Below are 17,807 nucleotides of genomic sequence, written 5' to 3'. Positions count from 1 at the left end.
ATTTTCCATGGTTGAATCACATGAAGTCATGATGAAACCCTTGCTGGCCGAACACTTAGAGGGAGGTTTTGATGCTTGATTTGGTTAGATTTCAAATGTATTTTAGTGTTTTTAGTTAGTTAGTGATGTGTAGCATGAAAAGCCAACAAGAAAAATTCACTTCCTTCCATTACCCATCATTGGCCGAATTTTCCATGTAGAGTGTGTATGGTGGATTTGATTTTATTTCAAGTTAATTGGTTAGGAAATGATGAATTACGGTGAGAAAATCAAGTAGGAAAAATTATAGTGTTGATGCACCCACCATGGCCGTAATTCCCAAGAGAAAATGTGACGATGTTTTTGCTAAATTTTATGCTATTTGACTTGTGTTTGATGGTTTGGAGAATTGGAAGCAAAATGGAGTTAATTGGAGTTGAATTGGACATATTGGCCAATTAATCGAGTGATAGATCGAATTAGGCCAATACCATTTTATTTAGGTATACAATTGAATTTGTGTAGAACACTGTATTTAGATGATAATCCGAACAATTTGCATTCCATTTCATGCATCCATATAGTTTTATAACGATTTAGCACCAATGTGGTTAATTGCTTGATTGTGCATTATGTCTAGGTGGTGAATCCTCCGATAAGGGTAAAGAAATTGTACTCAAGGGTTGATAGTCGAAGTACTCTAAAAATTTGACTCTCGAAATAGTGAGTAACCTTATCATCATTTTAATTATCTAAAGTGGTCTTTTTATTCGATTTTGTGAATTTTATGGAAAATGAGTTTAAATGGTTAATTTTTAGGTTTTATAAACAAAATGTGTTTAAATGAAATGATTTTATAAATTGTCTTGAAATTGAATGATGGCTTTGAAAATAGAGTAATTGGAGACCATTTGATGTATTGTGAATTTATGGTTCTAATTGATTGGCTTATGGCAATATTGGCATGAATGGCTGAATTGGTATTTGTGTTGAGAATGTATAAACTGTTGTTTGCCTTGATAGGCTGGATAATGATAAAATTGCCATGTCATGCTGTTGAATTTTTATTGTATGGTGGGTTTAGCTTGCTGCAGTGGGCGGGTTCTGTGGACCAGCCTATTAGAGGGGCACAGAATCTGGTTATATACGTACCTTGGTCAGAGAGGCGTGTAGGGTATCTCCTGAGGTATGGTTAAAGTTCACATCACACCGAACCATCTCGTGATGATAAACTCTACTAATGCCATGGAACGGCTGTGTTTTTCAAACTAAAAATATATTTACGTGTATATGAAAATTTTAATAGCCTTGGTGGACTCGATTAGATGCCTAGGCCAAGGTATTCCCAAGAATAATTTTGGCAGGAGCCGAGCTTTTAAGATACTCATAAGCCATGTTGATTATTTAAATGAAATGAATATTTATGTTATGAAATACATATTGAGATGAAATATTTTAATCGTCTCTATTTACTCGACTTTAGATATTTTGGATGATGTTTGTTTACTCACTGGGATTATAAAATCACACCACCCTCATTTCCACCCATTTCAGGCTCAAAATAGGCTGTAGATAGCTGATTTCATCGAGGGCTACCACTAGATTTGCATCCTCTAAACTGTAGGTCCACAGTCTTCCTTACTTTTGATTATTCGGGGGCCCACTTGTTATTGTAAATTAAATTATATACTCTGGCTTATAGTATTACAGTATGTATGAATTTATTTTGTTTTTACATTGCAAAAATTATTTACGTATAACTCTAAAAATATTATTTTATAAGAAAATAGAATATTTTATTGAATATTTTTTTATTATATCCAAATAATCATAATTTCATTTTAAATGAAGGTTTTAGACGTTTAAACTTATTTTTGATTATGAATTATGTGTTTTGTACTCGCATACTACATTTTTAGCTGGTTTCGAAATTTTTAAGAAAAAATGACCAAAATACCCCTATGAGACAGAAATCATTTTTTTATTGTTTTAAGTTGGAAATAACTTAAAATCTTTTAGAACATGATATTTGGCAACGGTTACTCACAGGAAAAATGAGAAACTGATATTAAAGCCTTACGGGGTTTCGATTGGCATTTCGGGTAATGAGTATCTATCGGGACACCGCGGCGGTTGTCACGGGCTCGAGGGGAGTACCGGGTCGTGACACCCTTATAAATAATTTAGGACTTTAGGTTAGCAATTCAACCCATTGAAATAAGTTAAGGAAGTGAGGTAAGATTTAGATGAAATGTGAGGGAGATTGTAATCCTAGGCTTGTTTGATTTAATATTTTCTAAAGTTATTATTATTTTGATTTTTCTTGTTGATTTTAATTGTAGTTAATTAGTTTTAGTTAATTAATTTTGATTATTTAGATAAGATTAAATTGTTCTAATTTTAGTACTTAGTAAAGTTTTAGATCAATTTCCTGTGGGATCGATACTCTGCTTGCTAATATACTATTTATTCGATACGTATACTTGCGTAGTAGGATTTTAACTGACAGTAAGCCCATAAAAGTAAGATTTTTAATCAATATTATGGCCTAAGTAGGCCTAAGGCATAAAGGAATGATGAAAATATGGGTAAAATGACAAGAAAATAAAAATTTTGATGATTTTCACGATAGTGGCAAAATGGTCATTTTTTACCTCGGGTTAGAATTTTTAAGTTTTCATGAACTCGAGTATTTCTAGACCATTATGGACCTTGTCCCAGTGTCAAAGGAGTAACAAGATTTTATAAAGGGTTAGTAGAGAATAAGCTAATTTGTGGAGGGGCATTTTGGTAATTTAAGTGGAGTGGATAAGCTTGGGCTATAAATATCTCTTCCTTCCAGCAACTTCTACATTCTCCAGCAGCTTTTCTTCTTTTTCTTCCTTTCATCTCACGTTGCTTTCATTCTCCATGAAAGCTTGATAAGAAAGCTCCATAACCTCCCTCAAAATAGCTCAACTTTTCATGCTTTTGGTGCACTCTTTTATAAACCCTTGTGCTCTTCCACTCTCTCTCTTTAAAACCCTTGAAGAAAATCTTATTTCCATACTCTCTCTCTTTAGTTAGGTGTTTTAAAGAGAGAAAGAGGAAGCTTCAAAAATAGCTTGAAAGTTTTGGAAAGAATTTCAAATGCAAGCTACCAAGGTGAGTAGTACATTAGAATTGAGTTTTGGTGTTGAGAATGATTAGTGTTTAGACTTGGGGGTGAATTGGTAGTTGGGGTTGTTCATTCACTTTAGCGTGATTAGGATAGTGAACTTAGATAGCCACTTAAATGGCAAATTGAAGCTAGCTAAGAAAAAGCTTTTAGAATTCATAAGCATGTGAATTAACTTAATGGTGATGCCAATGTGATGATAGGTTTTAACGAAGCCCCATCGCCCAATTTGGACAATTAGAGAAGTAGAGTCGACTAAAGGTCCAACAACATACCGGTGAGTGGACTTGCATGTCAAAATTGTTTTAGGAATGTAAACTTATTTGCACAATATACTTGAATGATTTTATCCAACTTTCCTTAAAAACGAGTGCTTTGGGAACAAGCCTTTGATAAATTGATTTTTTGTTGTGACATGCGGTTGATATGGATTCATGCACTACTACATTATGTTGGTATATATATAGATATATATGTGTTGTGCATGATGGTTGATATTGTGTGATGATTATAACCGTGTGTGTGCACGATGTGGGGGGATGCACATGCCGGTAATGGTGATGGTGAGGGAGATGGATGATGATAGTGCCTGTGTGCACGATGTGGGGTGGATGTACACGATGGCACTGATTGTGCACGATGTAGGGGGATGCACACAATGACTTCGGCTATGTGCACGATGTGGGGGGATGCACATGAGCTGGATGTGATGATAGTGGTATTGGTATTTATCCATGTATGTATATGTATATATGTTTAGAGAATGAAAACTCATGTATATGGTTTATGGTTGAAATGCATATGAATTTGGCATGTTGAACTTTGGAAATCTTAATGTGTTTTATGTTGATTTTGTCATTTCAGTAGGATGGCTTTTTCTTGAAAGGAAGGAAACTTTTTTTCTCACTGCTCTGTTTCTCGCTGCAGCGAGAAACTCTCGGGTTGGAGGGTAAGGCTGGCCAAAAATCTCGCTGCAACGAGAATGTTACTATAGCTTCTCATTGCAGCGAGAAACTTTCTATTTTGTGACCAAAAATTTCGCTGTAGCGAGATTCAACAAAAAACTTTCTGTTTTGCTCCTCATTTGGTTCGGTTGTTACCTTATTTTCCATTTCTTTGGTACCATAGTTGAGCATGGACTTCCAACATTAAGGAATAAATGAATTAAGTTTAAAAATGAGGAGGTTTGGTGAGAAACCTTCGGCCAGTTAAAAAACCCTCGGCTAGTTGATAATTTAAGTCAAGTGTCGCTGTAACGGAAATGCATTCTCGCTGCAACTACAATGAGGACCCGTCTTTTATTTGACTTGATTCGCATGAATGCTATTAAAGATTTCACTCTCCAATTCCTTTGTTGAGTATGGACCCTTTTCATAAAGTGATTTACTCATGTGGGGTTTACATGAGGGGTTTACTAAGAACTAAAATAAATTGCATTGTTTTGAAAAATAAATGCATCATGATTTCGTTAAACATTCCTTATGGTATGCTTGTTCCCTTCTTGTCCACTCATTGGGTTTATACTCACCATTTTCAACTTCATGTTTTCAGATCAGGAGGCAGTCGGTACCTAGGTTGAGGTGACCTCGTAGATTCGACTATTGGTAGGTGTCTCGATATTCAGTAGCTATACTTTCGTTCGAGTCTCTCCACTAGATATCGAGTCTTCTTTTTAAGATGTATAGACAAACCTGATGTAAATTATTAAGATAAATGTTGTAGACAATGTACACTTTGATTGGTATGCCACTATGAGTTGGAAATGCTTAGTTTTGTTTTTATTCAAAGTTATGAAATGTGACTTAGCAACTTTGATGAAAGAATGAGCAAGAGTATACAGATAGGCTTTCTTGGGCTTAGTGGGCTACGTCCATTGGGCCCATGCACCAGTCATGGCTCGAAATTTGGGTCGTGATAGATCAACAAAAACCCATGTTCTGTTTAAGAAGATTAAGTACATTTCATAATTTATTGCTTCTTTCCAAAAAGCTACATCCTTGAAGACATAACTTCATTGAATGTTTTTGGATGATCTCCAACGTTTAACAAAATAGGTATCTTTTTATACATTTTGGTTCTACTTCCTTCCACAAGGAATGCTAATGCTTGCGAGTCAATGAAATCTGGATCTAAGTGTTTTCTTTTTATGGCTCTTTGACTTCTTTCATTTCAATTTGAATATCATCGCTTTTTCTTGTGTTGGATGTATCATGAGAAGTCATATCACTTTGGTCACAACTTAAAATTAAAACATTGTGTTCACAATCAAATTTATTATTAGAGTTATATAGAAATTTATTTTCAATAAACTCAACATGTATGGACTTTACAATAACATTTGATTGTAAATCTAAAATTCTATATGCTTTAGAATGTTGGGCATAACCAACAAAAATGCCTTTCATTGCTCTAAGTCCAAGCTTTGTTCTCTATGGTTCAGGAACTTTATAAAAGGCCAAGCACCCTCACACTTTAAGATATTCCAAGTTTGGTTTTCTTATTCCAAAGTTCATAAGGTGAACCCTTAATACTATTGGAAAGAGTTCTATTCAGTATATGACATGTTATTAGTAAAGCCTTATTGGCTCCATAAGTTTTTTATGATAATAAAACATTCCCACTCACTAATGTCTAACTATACCACTTGAGTGTGCAGGATGAAAATCTATGTCAATAACAAATTAATCACTGAAAAGCAAATATCATAACTTATAAGAATGAGGAGTTACAAATGGCCACAAACAAAAGCTTCTTAGTCGGATAACCAAGGGAGTTAGTCAACTAAAATTCAAAAGTAAAGTTGGCTGGTTCAAGGATAGTAAGTTCTTAATCGGTTGAGGCTTTACTTAATTGACTAAGACAGTAAAGCAGATTGTGAGACAGAGAAGACTTAGTCAACCAAGAAGCATGGTTAGTCAACTAAGAGCTCACTGCTAGAAACTTCAATTACAAGACAGAGAGAACTTAATCGACTAAGAAGCATAGTCATTCAATTAAGAGCTCACTTCCAAAGAATTCAATTACAAGACAGAGAAGACTTAATTGTCTAAGAAGTATGGTTAGTCAACTAAAAGCACTCTATTTGAAAATTTGAATTTGAATGCTTAAAGACGACTAATGGCTATAATTGACTCTAAACTATTTCCAATGGTCTGAAGCTATCAACATCCATCAGAGTTGGTTTTTCAAGTATAAAAGACACCTCCAACGACAAAGAATAAGATTAGATGCTTCCAAGATCAAAAAGAGCTCAAAAACAGCAAAAACTCTCTCAATCCTTCCTGCATTTCACTCCAATCTTTATAATAGAGTTCAACACTTCATTTTGTACCATTCAGATCACGTTAGTGATCATAGGTATTTCTTTATATCTGTACTTCTTGATTGCTTAGAGTGTGTGAGTCACTCTAAGGGGATTAATCAAGCTTGGGTTAGCTTACTTAGTTTTATAAGTTCTAACTCAACCTAGGAAAAGTTAGATTTGGGTTTTGGTTGATCTCGGGAAAAACCATTGTTAAAGGTTGTGGCTGAGCTTGTGAAAAGCCTTTATAAAAGCTTGGTGGAAGCTTAGGAATTCCACCGCTTATAGTGATTTGGTTTGAAAATCCTTGATTGGAAGATCAAGGTAGTGGATGTAGGTCAAAGAGACCGAATACTATAAATCTTTATGCATTGTTTACCGTCTTTTATTCTTCATTTCATTCTTCTTTAAATCACTTGTTCATCCAGCATTTAACTTCTCATCATTGACCTTTAAGTAGCCCCCAATTAGAAGTTAAGTTTAGTGACATTCATAAAGTGCTATTCATCCCCTCTCTAGCATATTCTTTAGGACCAACAAGTAGTATCAAAGCCTAACCTTTATTTTTAAGGCTTGACATCTTAAAGGAGATCCAAATGGCTATTCAAAAATCAATTGCTACTAAGGGACAATCCACAAACAGACCACCTTTGTTTGATGGATCAAACTACCCTTATTGGAGCACTAGAATGTCTATTTACATAAGGGCAATAGATTATGAAATGTGGAATGCAATCACTAATAGACCTTTTATCCCCTCGACCATAAATGTTATAACCAATGAAACGATTCCTAAGCCAAGGGCTTAATGGACTGAAACTGAAACCAAAAAGGTTCAAACAAACTTTAAGGCAATAAATACTCTACATTATGCCTTAACTCCCACTGAGTTTAACAAAGTGTCAAGCTATATCACTGCTAAATAAGTTTGGGACAAACTTAGAATTATCCATGAAGGGACTTCATAAGTTAAGGAGTCCAAAATAGTTCTTCTAACTCACAACTATGAAATGTTCAAGGTGGAACCTAGTGAAGACATCATTAGCATGCTTGATAGGTTTACTAACATCACCAATAAACTCAGTTAGTTAGGTAAGCCAATTCCTGAACATGAACTTGTCAAAAGACTTCTTAGAAGCCTACCTAAAAATTAGAAGCCAAAAGTTACTTCTATTTGAGAAGCTAAAGACTTAAAATGTCATCACTTTTGATGAAATATGTGGCTTTCTTCTCACTCATGAGTTGGAGCTTAAAGAAGAAGAAGAAGACAAGAGAGAAGTAAAAGAAAAGAAGAAAAGCATTGCTTTAAAAGCAATTACTCTTGAAGAAGAATTAGATAATTTATCATGTGATGATGATGAAGAGTTGGCCATGGTAGCAAGAAGATTCAGAAAACTTATGGGACAAAGAGATAGAAGATTGGCTAAAAAAAGCTACAGAAGATATCAAAGTTCTTCATGGAAAATAAAAAATAAAAGTGAGTCTAACAAGAAGGAAGATCTTATATGTTTTGAGTGCAAGAAACCTGGACACTTCAGATCAGAATGCCCCTTGCTAAAAGAAGAAACTCTCAAGAAAAATAGAAAATCAAAGAAAGCTATGGTGGTTGCAATCTGGTCTGATACTGATGTTTCAAGTTCAAAAGTTAAAGAAGAGAAAGTGGAAGAAGAGCAAACCTATGTCTGATGGCCAAAGATGATGAATTCGAGGTATCTTCTGCTCCTTGTGATATTTCAATTGATGAATTTAAAGAAGAATATGAATACCTTTATGATGAGTTTGAAAAACTTGCATCAAAATATAAGGCTTTAAAAAAAAAAAACTACATCTCTTGATAATGCTTTAGAAAAGATAAGACATGATTTCAACTCTGTTTTTGAACAAAGAAATTTTCTTCAAATTGAACTAGAACATTTTAAAACCGATTTTGAAGTTCTAAAATTGGAACTTGAAAACATAATTGAAGCATTACGAAAGGTAATTGATGAAAACACTACTCTTAAGGGTTTGCTAAATGAGGCATCAACAAGAAATACAAACTTTAAGAGAAATTTTGATGGTTTCTCATCTAGATGTTATGTTTGTGGCAAAATAGGTCATCTTTTTTATGACTGCTATAAAAGAAAAAGCACTCAAAGAACAAAAGTGATTTGGGTACCAAAAGGTTCCTATGTAGTAACTAACCTTCAATGACCCATCAAGGTATGGGTACCTATTAAGAAAAACTGAGAATTTGTATTGCAGGTTAAGCCAAATCAAGAAGATATATGTTCAAAAGCTCAACTGAAGCAGAAGCAATCATGGTACATGAATAGTGGCTGCTCAAGGCATATGACAGGAAATGAAAGGCTGTTTGCTTAACTGGATAAGAAAAAGGGAAGTATAGTATCATTTGAAAATGATTCAAAAGGTAGAATTCATGGCATAGGAACTATTGGTAAGAATTCTCATGCTCAAATTAATCATGTTCTGTTTATTAAAGGTTTAAAGCATAATCTATTAAGTATCATGTGTGATAAAGGATTTAAAGTGTGTTTGATTCACATAAATGTGAAGTTATAGATATTAGTTCGAACAAAACTGCATTCATAAGAAAAAAGAATCAAAAACATGTATATCATATTTTTTGAAGATCTTGAGCTAGATTGTGAGTCATGTCTTATGGTAAATAATGGAAATGATAGTTGGCTATGGCATCAAAGACTTAGATGTGCAAGCATGCATACCATTTTAAAACTAATGAGAAGAAATCTAGTTGTTGGACTGCCTGAAATTAAACTCGAAAATGATCATATTTGTGATGCTTGTCAACTAAGGAAACAAGTTAGAACATCTTTCAAATCCAAAAAGATGGTTTCAACCTCTAGACCTCTTGAATTATTGCATATAGATCTATTTGGTCCAATCAGCATAACCAGCTTAAGAGGTAGATCATATGGTTTTGTGATAGTTGATGACTACTCAAGTTATACTTGGGTCTACTTCTTAGCTCACAAAATGGATGCATTACTTGCATTTGCCAATCACTATAAAAGAGTTTAGAATGAAAAAGGACTTCTCATTGTTAGCATTAGAAGTGATCATGGAGGTGAGTTTGAAGGAGATGGATTTGAAAACTTTGCAATGAAAAAGGATTGGATTATAACTTTTCTGTACCTGGAACACCTTAATAAAATGGGGTTGTTAAGAGAAAAAATCGAAGTTTAAAAGAAATGGCTCGAACCATGCTTTGTGAAAACAATCCACTAAATTATTTTTGGGCAAAAGCTATCAATATAGCAGCAGCCTACATCCTTAACAGAGTTTCAACAAAAACTATAATATCCAAAACTCCCTATGAATTATACGAAGGCAGAAAACCAAACATTTCTCATTTTAGAAGCTTTGGTTGTAAATGCTTTGTTTGAACAATGAAAAACATGTTATTGGAAAATTTGATGAGAGTGATGAGGTAATATTTCTTGGGTATGCATTGAACTCTAAAGCTTATAGAATTTTTAACAAAAGAACTTTAACCATTGAAGAATCTATCCATGTAGTTTTTGATGAAATTAATGCCTTGTAAAAGAAAGTTTTCGTTGATGATAATGATGCAGAGGACCTTGAGAGACAAATAGAAGAAATGAGCCTGGAGAATAAGAAAATCAATGAAGAAAATTCTCTTGAAAAAAAAGCAGAATCTCCATCTTTAGAAGATCTATAAAGAGTTGAAAATCAACACAATGATCTTCCAAAGAGTTGGAAATATGTCAAAGATCACCCATAAGAGTAGATCATTGGTGATCCTTTAGAAGAAGTTAAAACCAGAAGAGAAGTTAAAGAAACCTGTGAATACTCAGCTTTCATTTCACAAATCGAGCTTAAAAATTTTGAAGATGTAGAAAAAGAAGAAAGTTGGATGTTGGCCATGCAATAAGAAACAATTTGAAAGAAATAGAGTATGGACTTTGGTTTCGAGGCCATTCAATCACCTAATTGTTGGTACAAAGTGGGTGTTCAGAAACAAGGTAGATGAACAAGGTAATGTGATAAGAAACAAAGCTAGGCTTGTTGCTCAAGGATATAATCTGGAAGAAGGTATTGACTATGATGAAACCTTTGCTCTTGTCGCTAGGATAGAAGCCATAAGATTATTGCTTGCATTTGCATGTTTCATGAATTTCAAATTATTTCGAATGGATGTGAAAAGTGCATTTTTAAATGGTCTTATTCAAAAAGAAGTTTAAGTCAAACAACCCCCCGAGTTTGAGGATTTTGAAGAGCTTGATTATGTTTTCAAACTGCATAAGGCCTTATATGGATTAAAACAAGCTTCAAGAGCTTGGTATTAAAGACTTTCAAAATTATTGGTTGAAAAAGGTTATATTAGAGGAAGTATTGATACAATACTGTTTATTAAGAAATACTGGAATGATTTAATTATAGTTTAAACTTATGTGGGTGATACTGTATTTGGTGCTACTAATGAAGCTTTATGTAAGAACTTTGTTGAAGAAATGTAGGGTGAGTTTGAAATGAACATGATGGGTGAACTAAAATTCTTTCTTGGCCTTTAAATCAAACAATGTGAGGATGGTATCTTTATCAATCAAGAAAAATACATTCAAGACATGCTGAAAAAGTTTGATGTGATGAAGCTGAAGTCAATTAGTACACCATTGAGTCCCTCTACGAAGCTTGATAAAGATGAAAAAGGAAAAAGTGTTGATCAAAAGATTTATAGAGGTATGATTGGCCTTTTGCTTTACTTAACTGCTAATAGACCTGACATACAATTTAGTGTATGCTTGTCTGCACGTTTTCAATCACATCCCAAAGAGTCACATTTAACAGCTGTAAAAAGAATTTTTTGGTAACTCTTGGATACACAAAGTTTAGGATTATGGTATCCAAGAGCATCATCTTTTAATCTTATTGGATACTCTGATGCTTATTTTGCTAGAAGTAAAACAGATAGGAAAAGCAATAGTGGCACTTGTCAATTTCTTAGAAAAATGCTTGTGTCTTGGTTAAGTAAAAAGCAAAACTCTATTGCATTATCAACAGTTGAAGCTGAATACATATCCATATGAAGTTGTTGTGCTCAAATTATATGGATCAAACTACAATTAAAAGATTTTGGAGTAACTATGCATAATATACCTATATTTGGTGATAACACAAGTGCTATAAACATCTCAAAAAATCTAGTTCATCACTTTAGAACCAAACCATTGAAATTGGACCTCACTTTATTCGAGATCATGTGCTTAAAGGAGACATAAAGATTGAGTTTGTTAACACTTTGCATCAACTGTCTGATATCTTTACCAAACCTTTAAATGAGGAAAGATTTTGCAAATTAAGGAGAAATCTAGGAATGCTTAATGTAAATGAGCTTTAGGTAAATCTCTTGAGTTCTTCTTTCATAAGATAGTAGAAGCTTAATTGATTAAGAGAATCACTTAACCGACTAAAAATGTTCTGTGTTGATCTTTCTTTTCAGAATGATAAATGTAGTTGGTTAAAGGTAAAACTTAGTCAGTTAAGAAACTGAAATAAAAAATAATAATATTTAAAGAAAAAAAACCATCTAACTAAAAAACAAAAAAAAGATCTAAAATTTTGAATTTTGAAAAAGGGATGTCTAACCGTATTTAAAGAGAAAGTTTAATAACTTCTTTTAACTTTTCACCTTCTCTTTACTCTCTCTTCTCTTGAATTGCTCTTATCAAAGCCAAAACCCTTTATCTCAAACTCTTTAAACCCTAAGTCTGAAACTGCCAAGAACGATGGTCAAATCTACACTACCAAGTGACACTCTAGAAAAGAAGAAAGGGAAATGTCCCATGGAAGACAACCCATCATCCAAGATTCAAAAGAAAGGGAAAAAAAACCACCCAGCACTAGTGATTGAAAAAGTAGGAATAAAACAGAAAGGGGTGGAAAGAGGAATTTCTAACAAAAAAGGTAATTCTTCATCTTCAAAATTTAGGAATAAGATTCATGAGAAAAGATTTAGGAAAATAGAGAATGCACCCATCTCTTGTTGGAAAGTACATTGATTGGGATAGTTTTAATGAAGTTCTAGAGATCAAAGAGGGTTTGTCAGAATATTTTGAATAAATAAAATTGAAAAAATTAAGTGTTTTTGAAAATATAACTTATAATGCTAGTCTTGTTAGAGAATTTTACTTTAGCATTGCACTAGATAAAACTAAGCTTGATGATCCAGAAGACTTTGTTGAGGATGGTATTAATGTATTTCTGAATGAGAAGGAATTTGTTGTTACTGCTACTGATATGAAAAATTTGCTGAAAATTGAGTGTAATGTGGGAAAGTATAAGATTTAGAGGAATATGATCCTTCATCTCTGTGGGAAATCATCATTAGGAAAAAGGAAAGATACTCTTCCAGAAGTTATGCAAGTTTTATCAAGAGTCCACAAACTAGGATCTTGCATTACTTTATTACTTCAATAATTCATGGAAGAAGCAGTAACTTTAGCTATGTAAGTCTTCAAGACATGTGGTTGATGGAGCATGCATTCAATGCAACTCCCCTCAATCTTTGAAGATTTATGATTGAAAAAATGAAAGGAACCTGTCATGTTGATAAAGTTAATCTAGCTTATGGAAACCTAATCACTTCTCTGGTAAAGAAAAAGGAATCTGGAACACCAGATATCAGATGAATCAAGTTAAAAGCAGAGATCAAGCTATCTATTTGGGAAGTCTACAAAACTGGGGTACAAACTGGAAGGAAAAAAATTCATCAAGACTCGTAAAGGCACCTTAAGGAATGAATATCCCACCTCTGCTCAGACAAATTCAACCCTCTCTCATGCATGGTTAGTCAACTAAAAGCTCACTATCAGAAACTTTAATTCCAAGACAGAGAGAACTTAATCGACTAAGAAGTATGGTTAGTCAACTAAGAACTCATTGCTAGAGAATTCAATTACAAGACAGAGAAGACTTAATCAACAAAAAAGTATGGTTAGTCAACTAAGAGCACTCTGTTTGAAAATTTAAATTTGAATGCTTAAAGATAGACTAACGGCTAGAATTGACTCTAAACTGTTTCCAACGGTCTAAAACTGTCAACATCCATCAGAGTTGGTTTTTCAAGTATAAAAGACACCTTCAACGGCTAAGAATCAAATTAGATACTTCCAAGATCAAAAAAAGCTCAAAAATAGCAAAACTCTTTCAATCCTTCCTGCATTTTACTCTAATCTTTGTAATAGAGTTTAACACTTCATCTTGTACCATTCAGATTAGGTTAGTGATCATAGGTACTTCTTTATATCTGTACTTCTTGATTACTTAGAGTGTGCGAGTCATTCTAAGGAGATTAATCAAGTTTGGGTTAGCTTGGTTGGTTTTATAGGTTCTAACTCAGCCTAGGAAAAGTTAGATTTAGGTTTTGGTAGATCCTAGGAAAAACCATTGCTGAAGGTTGTGGTTGAGCCTATGAAAAGCCATTGTAAAAGCTTGGTGGAAGCTTGAGAATTCCACTGTTTATAGTGATTTGGTTTGAAAATCCTTGATTGGAAGATCAAGGTAATGGATGTAGGTCAAAGAGATCGAACCACCATAAGTCTTTGTGTATTGTTTACCTTCTTTATTCTTCATTTCATTCTTCTTTAAATTACTTGTTTATCCAACATTTAACTTCTCATCATTGACCTTTAAGTGGCCCTCAATTAGAAGTCAAGTTTAGCGACATTCATAAAGTGCTATTCACCCCCCATCTAGTACACTTTTTTGAGACCAACAGCCTTACCCCATAAATTATGTGATAGATGTACATACAAAAAGATAGCATTTTTCATTTCAACCAAAGTTCTTTTTTTCCTTTCAACCAATCCATTTTGTTATGGTTAATAAGGAGCACTTTTTTAATGTATCAAACCATTTTCTTCATAGAAATTATCAAATTCTGTAAGAAAATATTCTCCCCCTTTATCACTTCTTAGAATTTTGATTTTCCTACATTTTTTATTTTCCACAACAGATTTATATTCTTTAAATTTCTGAAAGGCTTCATCTTTTGTTTTAATTAAATAGAAATAAGTGAATTTAGAATAATCATTTATGAAAGTTATAAAATATCTCTTTCCTCCATTAGTTAATTTTTCACTTAATTTACATATATCAGAATGCACGATGTCTACTAATTGTGAGTTTCTTTCTACACTACAAAAGGGTTCTTTTTGTCATTTTTGCTTGTATGCATATTTCTCAGTTTTCTAAGTGCTCATGTTTGCATGTAATATAACCATTTTTAGACATAAATCTCATGGAACCAAAATTTAAATGTCCTAATCTAACATGCCATAATAAAGAATTAAACTCAACAGTATAAGCATAAACCATATTTATTTCATCAATACTAAACTTGTACATGCTATTACAAAAGTATCATTTTCCTCCAAATAGGCTACTCTTGGATACTATTACATTATTAGATTCTATTACAACTTTAAAACCTTTCTTTGCAAGCAAACTAGGAAAAACTTAATTCTTTCGAATTTCAGGAACATAGAATACATTGAGTAATGTCAACTTTTATCCAAAAGTGAAATTCAACTTGAAAGTCCCTTTTCTTTCAAGTGTGGCTATAACATGATTTCTCGTCAAAATTTCTACCGGTTTATTAACTTTCATGTAAGTCTTGAACAAATTTCTATCATTGCATACGTCAACTAGAATCCAATCACCAATCTTTACTTTTATTAAAATCAACAATCATGTTCAATTCTGTTACCATTCTAATATTCATTATAGAAACCATGGCAACCAAATTCTTGAGAGTCTCTTCCACTGCGTTTACTTTTTCAGGATTTTTAGAATCAAAATTCTTTCTTGCCTTCCTTGATCTGCATGCATTAATCATATGGCCTTTCTTTCCACAATGGAAACAATTTATATTTTTCTTATCTTTTTTCTTAAAGGCTTATCTTGAAACTTTCACTACAGATAACTTAGATTTCATAGATATCTTTCCAAAATTATTGGAATTCTAATTCACAAGATTCACATTCAAATCAAAAGGCTAAAATAGTACATCATAAGCTTGAGTTTCACATTCTATTTGCATCTAAGTCATGAATTGTTCTACTGATAGAGACTTCATAGAATGCAAAACATTTTTTCTATAATTATTCCAAAATTGAGATAGTTTAGAAAGAATTACACCAATTTGTAATACATTAAGAACCTTAACCTCAAGGTCTTTTAGTTTTTAAACTAGAACTTGTAATGCATGTACTTGATCCATGATAGGCAAATTGTCACTTTTCTTAAACTTGAAATATTTTAAGGACAAAAATTTGTTAGTACTTCATTTTTCGTTCTTGTAGGTAGTCTCCAAGGTTGCCTAAATTTCCTTTGGAGTCTTCATATTAGAGTAAAGATCATATAGATGATTTGTCAAAGTATTTAGGATATGTCCACGGTATATCAATTCATCTTTTTTACATTTTTCTTCTCTTTGCCTTTTTGCATCAGAGTCTTCATTAGTCAATTTGGAAATGCAGTAAGACTCGGATCTATAACATAATAAACCTTCAAGGCTGTGAGCAAAAACACCATTTTATCCCTTTAGTGGGTGAAATTGGTTCCATCAAACTAGTCAAGTTTGATGAATTCTTGGTTCATGATTTGAAATTTTGAATTTGGCTTAGACTCCATTGAAAACACCTTTTAAAATTTGTTAGAAAATAGTATAAGAAAAGAGAAAAAAGGCTTGAGGCGTGTTGTGACACATTGTCTTTTAAGAGTTGTTCCCTATTATGGGGATTTGCAGGCAATGACTTTTTAAGATACAACAAGCGTATTGTAGAATGCTTTTGAATGAATGAAGTCTTGTTTGAAAGTAGTTCCTTTTATAGAATTGAAAGGTTGTGTCTAATTTGTTTCAACAAATATGCTTGTTAAGTTTCAAGAGATGTGTCTATTGAAAACACTGAATAATTAATCAACGTTTTTCATCAATTGTGTTTAAAAAACGCTTCTCTTTATTTAAGAGCCATGTCTTAATATGAATAGACATTTAATTTGTATAGTCACTTAATTTGCATAATCATATTTGAATAAGGCTTCTTTTATTACAAGCTATCTAATAGTGACAGACTTAGGATTTTGCATGAATAGTGGCCGAAAGTAATCATACAAAATTATAGATCTATATATTTTAAATTTTATATATATAATAATAAAAAATTAAAAACTGAAGGGTGAAAGCCACCATTGATCACTACCTTGACTCAACCATTGATTTGAACCAAAATTAACCATTTATGGAAATTTCGATCGCCATGTATATATGTAGTGCATATAGTAGTTTTGTTTTCTAGTTTTGGAGAATTTTAAAATTTTGTTTGGATTTGTGCTCATCTTGTACTTGATCAGCTTTGTATCTCTATGATACATAGTAAAATTACTTATGATTGAGCATTGTTGTTTGCATTCTTCTATCACACTTTCACGTACCTTTAACCTTAAAACTATACTTTTCGACCTTTGCCTCACTTGACTTAAGAGTCTTAGATCCTTTGTAACCACTTCCTTTTTGTTGATTTCATGGAACTTATTTATATGCCCTACAATCTCGTAACAAGAGGCATAACAAAAGGAGACTTTGGAAGATTGAAAGAAATTCTACGTATTGTACTAGTTGATAAATCATTGGAAATTTTTAATTTCTAATGATTTTAAATTTGTATTTCTAAGGTCACTTATAATAAGATATTTTCAATGAAAAACCTAATATAAAATTTTAAGTGGCTACGACCTAATTATTATAGTAATGAAGTCAGGATTATACAATAACTCTCGCTATATGAAAAAGAAAGAAAAACAACACTTTTATGTACTGCATTAATGAAGAAATTAAACTTCATGTTAAATTTAGAACTTTTAAAATATGTTATTACTACATGGCTACTTGAATACGTGTTACAACTTAGAAATTAGGAAATAGGCATGAAGTTCTCTTTATAGAATTCATATCCATTTATGTACCAAAAAAAATTCATATAAAGGGCTAATCTAGAAATTATGCAACAAAATTCATATCTAACTTGATTGCAAATTAGATAATAGTCCTCTTTACAGATTTATTATAAATTAAAAAATTAAAATAATAAAGGGCTAATTTAGGAAATCCAATAAAACATGAAGTCCTTCTTTATTAAAAAAAAGAAATTGTACAGAGATATGTATTTTTATACATGTATTATAAGTATAGATATAAACTATAAATTGTAAATAAAAGAAATTTTTAGTTTATTTCCTCCCCACCTCAACAAAAAGTTACTACAATGAATTATATATATATATATATATATATATATATATATATATATATATATATATTATACA

The 17,807-nt window shown here is 32.4% G+C and overlaps 1 long non-coding RNA gene across 1 annotated transcript; it reads left to right on the top strand.

Annotated features, from left to right (window-relative positions):
- On the top strand, positions 1,535–4,842 carry LOC108663410. The gene is made up of 3 exons (XR_001929390.1): positions 1,535–1,599; positions 3,340–3,413; positions 4,688–4,842. It is a non-coding gene; the product is annotated as an uncharacterized LOC108663410 (long non-coding RNA).

This window comes from Theobroma cacao, chromosome 9, assembly GCF_000208745.1.
Source record: "Theobroma cacao cultivar B97-61/B2 chromosome 9, Criollo_cocoa_genome_V2, whole genome shotgun sequence".
In the NCBI taxonomy this organism is placed as follows: domain Eukaryota; kingdom Viridiplantae; phylum Streptophyta; class Magnoliopsida; order Malvales; family Malvaceae; genus Theobroma; species Theobroma cacao.
The sequence above is the reverse complement of the archived record's forward strand: the minus strand, read 5'-3'. Positions and strand labels throughout refer to the sequence as shown.